This window comes from Schistocerca gregaria, chromosome 3 (assembly GCF_023897955.1).
Source record: "Schistocerca gregaria isolate iqSchGreg1 chromosome 3, iqSchGreg1.2, whole genome shotgun sequence".
Lineage (NCBI taxonomy): Eukaryota > Metazoa > Arthropoda > Insecta > Orthoptera > Acrididae > Schistocerca > Schistocerca gregaria.
In genome coordinates this window covers 960,225,727-960,238,563 of record NC_064922.1, presented here as the reverse complement: position 1 = coordinate 960,238,563, position 12,837 = coordinate 960,225,727, and positions in this window count along the sequence as shown.

The window sequence follows — 12,837 nt, the reverse complement described above, 5'->3', positions numbered from 1 at the left end:
TTTTATTTTATTATAGGGCAATAACAATTTCCCTTACAACACTAAGCAATAATCTTTACTTAAATGAAAACGTCAGGTGATTTATCTCAACTCTGCCATGTTATAAAGTGGAAGAAATGACTAATAACATCGATAGGTAAAACATTAAAATTGGTCACTGATAGGTTAAATGCTAATAATACGGAAGTAGAGAATACAATCTAAAAGGTTTATGATGAAATGCATTTATAGAGAACATGCTTCAGAAAAAAATAGATTATATTACAGAAATACTGGTTTCTCAAATTAAACAAAGTCAGAGAAAAAAGTATTGAACTAAAAAGGATACAAATTGGCGCTAGAAGTTAGTAGTTTTAAGATAAAACCTGTTAACAACGAAGGCAAAATATCAGCGAAGTTAAGTGGGATATACATGAAAAGGTAGATATAGTGATGGAAGAATTGCTAGAATCATCGCATGAAGTAAAATCCATTTCTACCAAAACACATGAGAATATTTTTAAAAGACTAAAATACAACATCGTGGTGTGAAGCTGAAATTATAACAGAACAAAGGGAAATTGGTAAGACGGCAATAGGTAATGTGAAGCTACAGTTGAAGCGTTTAAACCACTACTGAGATCGGAAGGTTGGATAGCTCAAAATATTTTGAAGAGGAACAGAGGAGGGTGTGTGGAGAGAGAAATAGACCATCTACTGATAAAGTTATCCAGCAATTATTTGTGGACTGCAGTATTGAGGACCCTTTTAATGTTAATGGCAATATATAAATGTCATCGATTTTTTGAAGAAAATCATGACACGGTCTCTCATTCGAAAATCTAGCAATGTATAAAATTTTTATGCAGAGAGATGTGAAATGTATCAATCCAAGAAAGAATCTCTCATCTTAAGTTTAAAAAATCACAGAACATTCAAATCTGTAAACAGTGCTTGGATCAAATATGTCTGCTCTGTTCTACTTTTATGGAAAACTCCTACCTGTACAGTTTCTTAGAGACAGTCTTATATTTTCCTAATTAGAGCGTTTTATCCACTGTGCTACTTGAAATTATTTCGGATGCTTATTATATGACATATGATTTCAAAGTTTGAATACATTTTTAGCAAAACTGGCAGTAACTTTACATATTTGATTGTAGAACTAACTTTAATAATTGTACCTTCTATTTTATTATTATTAGTAGTATTATTATAGAAATGTATGCCAGTTTCACATTACTTCAGAGAGGCAAAGACAGCATAATACAACTCGCACATAATTTACAAATTGATAGACTTATTATTTACGTAATTTATCACATCTGCGTTAAAAGTCCTATGGGTTTCCAGTGCACGAATTTCGAACGCATTCTTCTTACGCCTGTCTGATTGTCTTGTAAGGCCACAGATGCACTCTGCAGTGGTAGTCTTTCTTCATCTATATGGTAGATTACCGCATCACCCATGGTTGGTCCGGATACTGTTTCGTGTACTCTGGGTCTTCCAGGGCAGATCAAGTTTCCATGGTTTGTTTTTGGCATGGAGAAAACTGTGGGCCTATGGCAGAGTGAAATGAAAAATGAGATGAATGTATGGCATCGACGGCCGGAAATCTCCACCTGGAGGACGCCCCACTTGGATCCTTGCGTATTGATGACGATCAGACGATGAAGAACACAACACAACACCCAGTGCCCCAGCAGGGAAGATCTGTGACTCAGTCGGTAGTAGAATCGGGCCCACTGCATAATAGTCAGACGCGGTGACCACCCGGAAAAGGGGGGCGGACTTTGGTGTAGTATTATTGTACCACTCTTGCCTCCAAGCTTCATGCAGCTTAAAGTTAATGTCTGCCAGTTGGCTAGCAGTTCTGGGTAGGAACTGTCTGGATTTTATAGTAGGTATGTCCTCAAAATTTAGAATTACATATCTAATCCAATTTTTAACTTTCTATCTCTACATGCACCGAAAAGTTTCTGTTACAATTTTCACATAATTGCAGGGAAAACTATTGAATTGATTAATCTGAGTTTTGGTTAATGGAACTCTATAGACATTTTAAAATTGAAACTAGAAAAAAATTATATTCTGGCATACAGTATAACATTATCAGATAATATTATACGCTTGCTGTGTAATTTGGGTGTTTTCCTATTCATGTCACGCAAAGTATTGATGCGTTCTGTCGGTAGTTGCTTTCTATTAGAGATTCGTGAACTCTGTTCGCTACGAACCAATTGTTTCATTTCATTGCGCGTTACTGCTTATTAAACGAAAGGAGCAGTTATATGAAAGCATTGTCTGCACTAGTAACAAACGCAGTTTTTCCAGGCGTTCTACTTAGAATAAGAACACTATTTTCTGAACTGATCATCAGAGAAGCTTTAAAAATTGAAATTCCCATTAGGTAATACAAAGGTTTGTGATAATAATGCTTTAATGATGAATACTCTGAAACAAGTAATTACATGGCGATTATGAGCAGAATAATGACTAGCGAAACCTGGAATTTAAATGACCGAATGTGTGAAATAAGTGAGACGTAACGCACTAATGGAAGTGAGGTATGGAGCGACACATTGATAAATTACTTTATTTCCAGCTCTACGGATGTTTAACGCATCACTGGCCACCGGAATCCATGGCTGTTTCATACTCACTTATCCGCTTGCTTTCGTTGAGTCTGTACGGCATGCAAGTAAAAGGTGCCTTTACCTAGAAAACTGTGCTCTTGCTCACTGGATCCGTGTCTCTGGTGGACTCTTGGGTGCAGTTAACAGTTAGCCCCTGGAAGGTCGGCAACTCAGTGCTAGAAAGTGAGGACTCCCCCCTTCAGGACGAGTGTTTCAGGGGCTGCAAGCGGACAGTCGGCCGTTAGGCGAGTTCTTGAGCCGTCCGTACAAGAGGACCAGATAACATTGTTCTCCCTCCAACTTCCTTTTCAGTTACTGCCGGAGCGAGCATCTGAGAGGCCAGATGGGGCGACTTAAACGCGCTGAAGATGTGGAGAGTGGCTGGTTCCATAGAACGACTCGAGGCTTCTGTAGCTCTGCCCCTGTCCGCCATTACTGATTTTGTATCTCGGTCTTTGCTACGTCTGAGGAGCTTGGAATGTAACTATTGTTATTTATCGCTTAATTCGTAATGATAATTAAATACGTATTCGTTCTAATGTATAAATTAATCAAGGAGGCATAAGTAACAATATTTAAACTTTGCATCGTTAACATAACCGAAAGAGCGGAGAGGCAGACTTTTTTTATGGTTGTTTGACAGGGATCGTAATAAGTAAACGTTTTATGGGACACATATTGTGAGGGATTATTTCCATACCAAGCACTTGGATAGCTTCTTGTGTGGAATCGGTAAGCTACTGGTGGCGTTATCATACAGTAACAACTTTTTCTGCGGTCTTCTGATTGGCTGTCATTACGTATATATCGTCCGAAAGGCGTCCCAGTTGTTGACAACAAATGACAGCAGGGATGCAAAATACCTGGAAGACAGTTTGAAGAATACAATACTTTATTTGTGGCACGAGATAAACAACGTTTTCTTGTAAGGACTTACACAAACCATTGCTTGGGATACATTTTTGTTAGGGTTCAACAATAAATTTTTGTTTTATGGAGTTGAAAAATGAGCCAAAAATGCAAAAGCTAATGGTAAAAACAGGTGATATCACGGAATCAGAGGTCTGTGCAGCAATCAAATCCGTTAAAAACTATAAAGCAGCTGGATTGGATGAACCATGAGCCGAAATTCTGAAATATGGTCAGGTCATAATACACCATCTTACTAAACTGTGCATTACCTGTTGGGAAACAAGAGAATTACCAAACGACTGAAGGTGTGACATCGTTGTTAAATTACCGAAGAAAGGAAATCTAACCGAATGTACAGCTTCGAGAGGTATAACGCTTCTCTAGGTGCCAGACAAGTCTTTTGCTTCATTCTTCTAAAAAGGATATAAGAAGTAGCAGATTTTCGACTACGAGAAGAACAGCCCGGTTTTTTAAGTAACAGATCGCGCTCTGAACAAACATGTGATCTGCGAAACTTAATTCAACAATGTATAGAATTCAATATCTGCTGCACCTCAACTTAGTTGAATTTTTTAAAAAGCATTTGACAGTATAGACCGACAATCGTTATGGAATATTGTAAGCCTATGTGGAATTCCTGACCATCTCACTGATATTTTCAGAAACTTATTCCTAGACTCGAATTGCTGTATAAGAACAAAATATTGGAACGTCCTTTTCACTAGTATTCTGATAGGCGTCAGACAAGGATGCATTCTGTCACCATTCATTTTTCATATTAGTCGTAGATTTCATAACGAGAGAAACGATGGACAACTCCAACGTGAGCATATGTTTCAGTGAGCAATGTAGACTTACAGATGTGGATTTTGCTGGTGGCATCATTCTTCTGGCAGTAATACAACGTAGTTTATAACTAATGACTACCATGCAGAATGGAATGGTAAGTTCTGTAGGGCTAAAATAGATAGTGGTAAAACAAAAACAATGCACATAAAAAGTAGAAATGCATCTTTTCAAATTAAAGTGCAACAGATGATAATACAGGATGTTGACCGACTTCCATATCTTTCTACTCTCGTCCGTAATAATGGGGACATAGATGAAGACATCTTCAGCAGAATCGGGAAAGCTTCTGCAGTCCTCCAACGAATGTCATCCATATGGCTACCAGACTCTATAAGTATCTCAATAAGGCCTCGACTGTATCACCACAGTGATGGCAATATACCTATATGAGACCTGAAAAATGCCAACAAATCAGCACAAAGGCTCAAGTGTTTTTCTCGTACGATGCTTGAGGCGAATTTTGGGATCAGCTATCGTGACCGCGTTTCAGATAATGAATTTCTGACAAGAAGTGGTCCACGGAGACTGCATAAAATCATTGCTGAAAGAAGACCGAAGTTGGCAAGGCATAATTTGTGCGTGAAAGCGTGAAAGATGGAGGCACCCCCAGGTCAAATCAGTACTGTTGTGGAAACCAACGGATGGATACGGAAGTAGAGGAAGACCTGATAACGAACTCTTGCAAGTAACGGCAGTGAATGGACGAGAGCTGGAGGAAGTTGAAACCTGGCAGCAGATCTTCACTGGAAGAGATTTGCTGCTCGATATGGACATTTGACGAAGAGATTGAGTGAGACATTGCAGTGTGACGGAAGAAATATCTACATGATTACGCATAACGCAGTCGCTACTTTACCACTATCTGTATTGTGTATATGAAGCAATATTCTGGAACTACAGTCAATACTTTTTGTACACTTTAGAAGGAAGTTGATTTTGGTAGCGAATGATGCTTCACAATCGGAGTCATGAAACAACGCTTCAAATGTGCCTACTTATAAATAAATTTGAATGTGTACATACATGTGCCCAGCTTGTAGATCTGATGTCACTTTGTTTCACAAGCAACTGTTTGCACAAACGCATCTGATCTGCGTATTGATAATTAGTATCAGGTATCGTTAATACGGTGCAAGTATGTGATTGGACTTTAGAATAAAGAATAGATTGTAATCGCTAGAGACAAATGCTTTTATTAGGTATACAGGATGAGCATTAACTAAACCGACAAAGTGCATGGGCGGATTTCTGGCTTGAAATCGAGAAAAAAGCGTCCTATGAACACGTGTCCTGAAATGGACGGTGTGGATGCAACGATAACAAATCGGTGCGGAACACAGTACAGAGCTGCATCGCATACACGTCACAACAAATGTTCAAAGTGACCACCATGGGTTGCAGTGCTTGCGTTCACACGTCGCAATATGGGCTTAAGCACTCTTTCGTACTTTCCGGCCTCTCTCCGAATAGCATCACAGGTGTCGTGAATACGTTGTTGAAGGATCTTCACATCAGGAACTGGTTCAGCTGCTGATAATTCTTGCACTGATTCCACGTGATAGGGACAGAAGAGGTGATACGCATAATCGTACTTTGCCTTACATTATGTCGATGGGCCACTTGTCTGTAGCTTGTACTAGGGTTCCTGAAGAACCCCGGTATTCCAAATCTGGTGTACGCACAGTCCACAGCCTCCCTGCATGTGCGTCTGTCTGAAAATAACCGTGACCACACAAATGTTGTGTGATGTCGTTGGTGTCTGTGACTGTACTTGTTTTGGCATAGCCGTGATGGCTCTCGACCATTTACATCTGCTTGACAGTACACAAACACCACCTCGGCTTGTTCCGGACATGAATACCGCTCCATTCTGCTGCTTACAGTACGCTGCATCAATCACGCAGCCTTTAACACTCAAGGAACACACGGTACGTGGTCAAAGGAACTTTCATTCGTCAGAGCCATCTATCATGGTGTAAGTAGGCTGTTTAGGTTTTTTTATGGGTAACGCCACATAGCGCTCTGTATGAAAAATCACTGGCTGTGCTGTGTGCAGTCAGTGGCTGGTTGGCATTGTTGTAATACTCGCCATTGTAGTGTTGGGCGGCTGGATGTTAACAGCGCGTAGCGTTGCGCAGTTGGAGGTGAGCCGCCAGCAGTGGTGGATGTGAGGAGAGAGATGGCGGAGTTTTGGAATTTGTAAGACTGGATGTCATGAACTGCTATATATATTATGACTTTTGAACACTATTAAAGTAAATACATTGTTTGTTCTCTATTAAAATGTGTCATTTGCTAGCTATATCTATCAGTAGTTAGTGCCTTCAGTAGTTTGAATCTTTTATTTAGCTGGCAGTAGTGGTGCTCGCTGTATTGCAGTAGTTCGAGTAACCAAGATTTTTGTGAGGTAAGTGATTTGTGAAACGTATAGGTTAATTTTAGTCAGGGCCATTCTTTTGTAGGGATTTTTGAAAGTCAGATTGCGTTGCGCAAAAAAAAAAATTGTGTGTCAGTTTAAGCACAGTCTTGTATAATTTTTCTAAGGGGACGTTTCAATGGCAACGATGCCTTTCAGGACACAATTTGATAAGAGCTTTTTACGTCCATTTACAGTCAGTAATCTGTCCCTGGAGTTTGTCGGTTTTCCTAACGTTCACCCTGTATAATACTTTCTCGCCATTTTTTTGCGCCTTCTATAAAGTAAAATCAAGTGACAAGCAAACTGTGTTTTGTAACGGGACAAAGAAACCTATGTATCTGCCATGTATGAAGAACTAGTGGTACTTAACATTATTGTTCATGAATAGGCTCTAAGCTTATTTATAGAGGCGCAGTCTAAATTGATTTATTTTGGAAAATAAGTAAGTGTAAAGCTTGTTAATACTGAATTTTGAAATCCAATCGTAATAAGAAGATGATTGTAAACGTGCCATCGATCTTTCTTATATTTTTGACTTATGTATAAAAGACATACGTTAATCGGTCAATCACCTATTTAATTAAACATCGGATCCGATAACCACCTTTTACACGAAGATAATTAATACTGAGTACACTTACAACCCAAGGAATTTCTTTACTTAAGATATTATAACACCCGAATGTCAAGTTCCTCATAAAATTGTGCAGATGTCGACATGTGTAAACCAAAGAGATAAATGAACAGTAAGTCAGCGACAAAATCTTTGACGGCAACGTTTATCATTGTTTTATTTCAGTATGGAATCAATATTTTTTTTAATATCTCTTATTCATTTTCCTCCCATAAATATTTGACAGTGAAGTATTTCTTTCGATAGTATTCCCCTACGTGGGTAAATATTCTTTCTGTGTTTGTTGTAAGATAAGGAAAGTAATGATAATGCGATTACGTGCCAGTATAAATGGTTCCGATGATTTACTATTTATGGTTACTGGGAGGATCTTGACAGTTTACGGCAACCAGTGTTGTACCATCAGCAAATAGTTTTGTTCTGAATTCTCTAGTGCTTGTTCAAACCGAAATATCACAGACTGAATCACTACTGCTCTGTGGTAAATAACAATCCACTCCTTTATACTAAAAACGCAAAACGCTATCCTCTTCGCGCGACTAAAACCTCCAAATCATCGCAGGGAACACTCTGTTCTCTTAGATGGTAGTAACCACATGCTAATGAATACAGCACACTCAACTTCCGTTGAGTTTGCTGCACAGGAACACTAGTTAGAAAATGAGTAGTAAACCAGATCAGTATTTGACCTTAAATCCAACCATGAATCAGCAATAAGTTTTTGCTTTCAATACCGTCCTCACAATGAAATAGCTCTAACATCCTACAAATTATTTAAGTCCACTCTGTACCATCACATAAGCACATAAGCGTACCTCCCTCGCTAGCAGTTCGATGAGTCTCAGAGCAAACCACCGGATAGAATTTTACTGGCGGAACTCGCAAAACTAACCAAATATCTCGAGCCAGTAATAACTCTGATCTTCTAGTAATCAGTCTCCGCTGTACTGTGAATTTTTCTGCTCCGCTGTGACTTTTCATGTTGGAGCTCACTCTGTCAGCGCGTCACCTACATTGAGATTGCCCCAGTGTCATTGCCCATCATTGCCCAGCGCTACTTCCCCACGATAATTTTCCTCCTGATCAGACCCTAACATCCATGTTAAAGCGTTTTGGCACCATCTGCATAAACAAACGCGCAGCGACACCATTACTTTCAACAATTAAGTCATTATTTTAGATGGGCGTCGATTCTTCTTCTCGTGACCCGCTGCTATTGCTGGAGAATCTTTGCCGCCAAAATTGGTAATTCCGTCGGCCACCAAAGTAGGTAAGGTATCTTACGAATACCGCTCATATCGTCTGGATTAGTACCCAACATTTTTAACAATACATATAAGCAGCATTTATAATAATAAACGATTAACGTTTATCCATATCATCGTATCCAGCTACTGCAACAATAGGTTAATACAAAAAACTGCCGAGACGATAACTAAAATAAAACATATTCTTTTGACCCGTCATAACATAAAGGCACTTTATCTAGTTAACAGTAAAGATATCCTCCAGCGATGATAGATGAGGTGGCGGGAAACGTTCAAGCAGAAACGCATACATGCACTATCAGTAAATCCGACTCTTGTTGTCCGTGTGTATGGTGGTTCAAATCCCTGCCAGCCTTGATTCAAGTTTTCGTGATGTCTGCAATCCGCTTTCCGCAAATGCTGTCTGATTTCGTGGATGGGTTCTCGTTTGGTACGCCAAAGGTATTGTTTTTGAATCTAACCGGAAGCAGATGTTTTAACTCTCCCTAAAATACCTTCTTCCCCTCTGGCACTACGAAATGAATAACACCGTGATCAACCGTTGTTTGTAGTCCACGTTAAACATGATTATGTCCTCGCCGCTATCGACCGGGCTGTAGTCGATTAGGATTAAATCATAACAGAGGCAGATGTCGCAGCAAATGGAATCTCTGTATTTGCTTAACCACAAACTTCAGTTTGATTGTAATGATCAGAATGCAAGCAATAAAAAAAACGTGTTTGCGAATATTATTTTCTTCGCAGTTCCCCGTTGTGCATATTTCTTTTCCTTCCAGAAGGTTTTCGAGGTCAGAGAACAAGACTGAATGATCGCATTAGTTTCGTCATGTTTGCGATCCTTCAGCAATATTAAAAATATGTATGCTTTTTTCTTCCCGTGAAGATAAAAACGTAGTAGGAAGAACACAGAAATACAAGAAATGGACAGGACATGAACATCCATTGTTTGTGTTTGTTGAACAAGTGTATGTCAGCTGGTCTAACTTTAAAAATAAGCATGTGCTTTTAACAAAACTCGGTGGTCTGAGTTTTAATTTTATACAATCGTATGTGTTGGTATTAGACACCATAATGCTGTCGTATGATTCTCATTAATAAATAGAAAGAGATATCGACTTCTCACCGGCTAGATCCCCTGTAAAGGTTGACAATCGATTTCCAGTATTTGTAGCGGTGGTTGTTGATGGCCGGCAAAAATATAAAAAGCGTGGACTAAAGTTCGTCACTCGCAATTCAGAGATTCCAAAATTCATTTCCCTATTCTGTGCGAACGCTAAAATCACTATTGATAAAAATTATAAATCAGTACACCATAGAAGAGAAAGGTTTATTCCTTTTTGCGAGCAGTTAGAAGTAATGTCTGAATTTCGCTGTCTCAAGACATACGCACAGTTTACAACTTTGATACGTGACTTACAGTGCTACACTTTTAACGTAAGATTGTACTTCTTAATCAGTAGATTATGACAGCATTTTGAAAATTTGTCTGCCTGTCAATAATTATATGAAATAATAAAAGTTAAATTTTTATTGTTCCTGGAAGACGTTAGGTAGTCAATCTACAAGTGCGTCAGTGTGTTTTTGATTGTTTGGTAATACAGGTGTTAATTGTATATAGATTGAGGAAATTTTCGTCATCAACTACCTTACATTTATCTTACATTTAAATTAGTATTTTAGTTGCAACGTAAGGAGCAAATATTAAATCTAGTGAAGACAAGTAGAATGAAATCTTCACTTCGTAGACAACTACCAGTGATCTGCCACGCCAAACAGCTGCCTCGACTTCACACTGTCTACACACTCCTTCCCCTTACATCTCCCGACGGCGCCACCAGCGCGGCTCAAAGAGGGGATAATAAGCAGATGTGCCGCTCATCGGCACTTAACTTCCGAAAGGCGAACGGAGCGGGTGTCGGTTCTGATCTGGCACACAGTTTTAATCTGCCAGCAAATTTAATACGAGTGCACAATTAACTTCAGAGTGAACAATTAATTCTGGAAACAATGCCTTATTGTCTGTTTTCACTTGATTCAGCGTTTTCTTTTTGTCCCCTTACCGCAAACTAAAAGATGTAGGCAGTGTATGGATCTCCATCTTATTGCTGGGACTTAAGCTCATGATATATACGAGAAGGAGTACCACCACAGCTGCACCTTGAGAATGTCTTTATTCTATCGCACGGCTAGTTTCGGGATCACATTAGAGCCATTCTCAGGCCACGACACCGCCAAAAGAGTATTTGATTGCCTTGCCGCATTTTATGTGGGATACTTGTTACCAGCACACTTGGGCTACCTTTCGTCAGGAGTTTATACTCAACACCGCGTTGTCTCCGCTGGAGAGAACAAGGATCCCACAATAAATGCGCCAAGGAAACTAAATACTCTTTTGGCGGAGGTAGGGCCTGAAGATGGCCCTAATGTGCCGCCGAAACTAGTCGTGTGATAGAATAAAGACATTCTCAATGCACAGTTGTGTTAGCACTTCTTCTCATATACAGGGTGACAACCATGGAACTATATAATAAAATACCTAAATTAGTTACAAAATACGGCGTGCACACACGTTATGACATGTTAGATATGCCTGTCATCATTGGCGATGATTGGTGCAGACGAATAGCGAATTTCTGCGTAACCCGCTGAAGTGTCGGAAAATCGATGCTGTCGATCACCTCCTGAATGGCTGTTTTCGGCTCAGCTATTGTTTTGGGGATATTGTTATATACCATGTTTTTAATACAGCCCCACATAAAGGATTCACATGTGTTCAGAGCCAGTGGCCTCTCGGTACCTGAGAGCCAGAATGCCGCCCACAAAATGCTCGCCCAGGACATCAAACACTCTGTAGCTTCGATGAGGTAGAGTTCCGTCTTGCATGAATCGCATCTTGTCGAAATCAGGGTCACTTTGAATAATGGAGATGAAATCATCTTCCAAAACCTTCACATACCGTTTGGTAGTCATCGTGCCTTCAAGGAATATCACACCAATGATTTCGTCATTGGACATTGCACACCAAAGAGTAACCAACTGAGGTTGAAGAGGCTGCTCGATCGCGAAATTCGGATTCTCAGTCCCCCAAATGCGCCAATTTTGCCTATTGACGAATCCATGCAAATGAAAGTGAGCTTCATCGCTAAACCAAACCATACAGGGTGCACTAATTCACATAACGCCTCGCGGCCAACCGTGCAATTAGAACGTCCTAACGCAAACCGTTCAGAACTTATGACGATTTTTATTTCATATACTTCAATAATTGTCATTCTGTATATGGGCAATGATTTCCTTCACCTGAAGAATTTGCTCAATCCCTTAAAAACTCTATTTTAAAGTACCTAGGTGACAGATGGCACAATTTTTCCCAAAATTCCCGAACGCAAGCAAAAATGTAGAAGTTTGAAAAGATAAATATGTTATGAACTAATAAAACGATTCATACCACAAGTGTTTTTCTTTGATTATTTTTTGTAAAAACATATAAAATACGATCCTTCCACATACCAACTCTCGTTTGCAAACAGCTACGGAATGACTGAATAAGACGAAGCCGCTAATAACGAGGATTGGTACGACAGGGACCGCTAAATAATGGAAGTCAATCCCTCTTGGTAATCCACGTCTCTGATCTCACACTTATACGGCCACAACCGCAGATTAAAATGGGACTATCCGATGCGATTTTCTGGACCAGACCCCGTGACCGTACGTTTTCCTCTGTGCTTTCCGCCATCTGCAACACACTGACTCTATACACGCAGCACAGTGAACAAGACGAAATGTCACGACATGACAGACCCATTCCCCAGACACCGGTGTGTTTGCACCGTTCTATCATGATAGTGTTGTACCCTTTGATATAAAAGAAGCGTGTTGACAGAAGCTTTCTCTTTTCCATTCCGTTTGGCGGCACGTAACTGAATACGCGTAACGTGACGCCGTGGAAAGAGGGTTGCTGAGATCACGTATGCGGATTCAGTCTCTAACCTTAATGACTTATTGGCGGTCTACACGCCCACCAAGACAATTCGATGTTCTTGTTTATTGCAATTTTCATAAACATTGGTAGAAACACAGTTGCACCAGTATACAATAGCGAGTCATATTGGTGTGACCACTAACAAAATGTCCCTT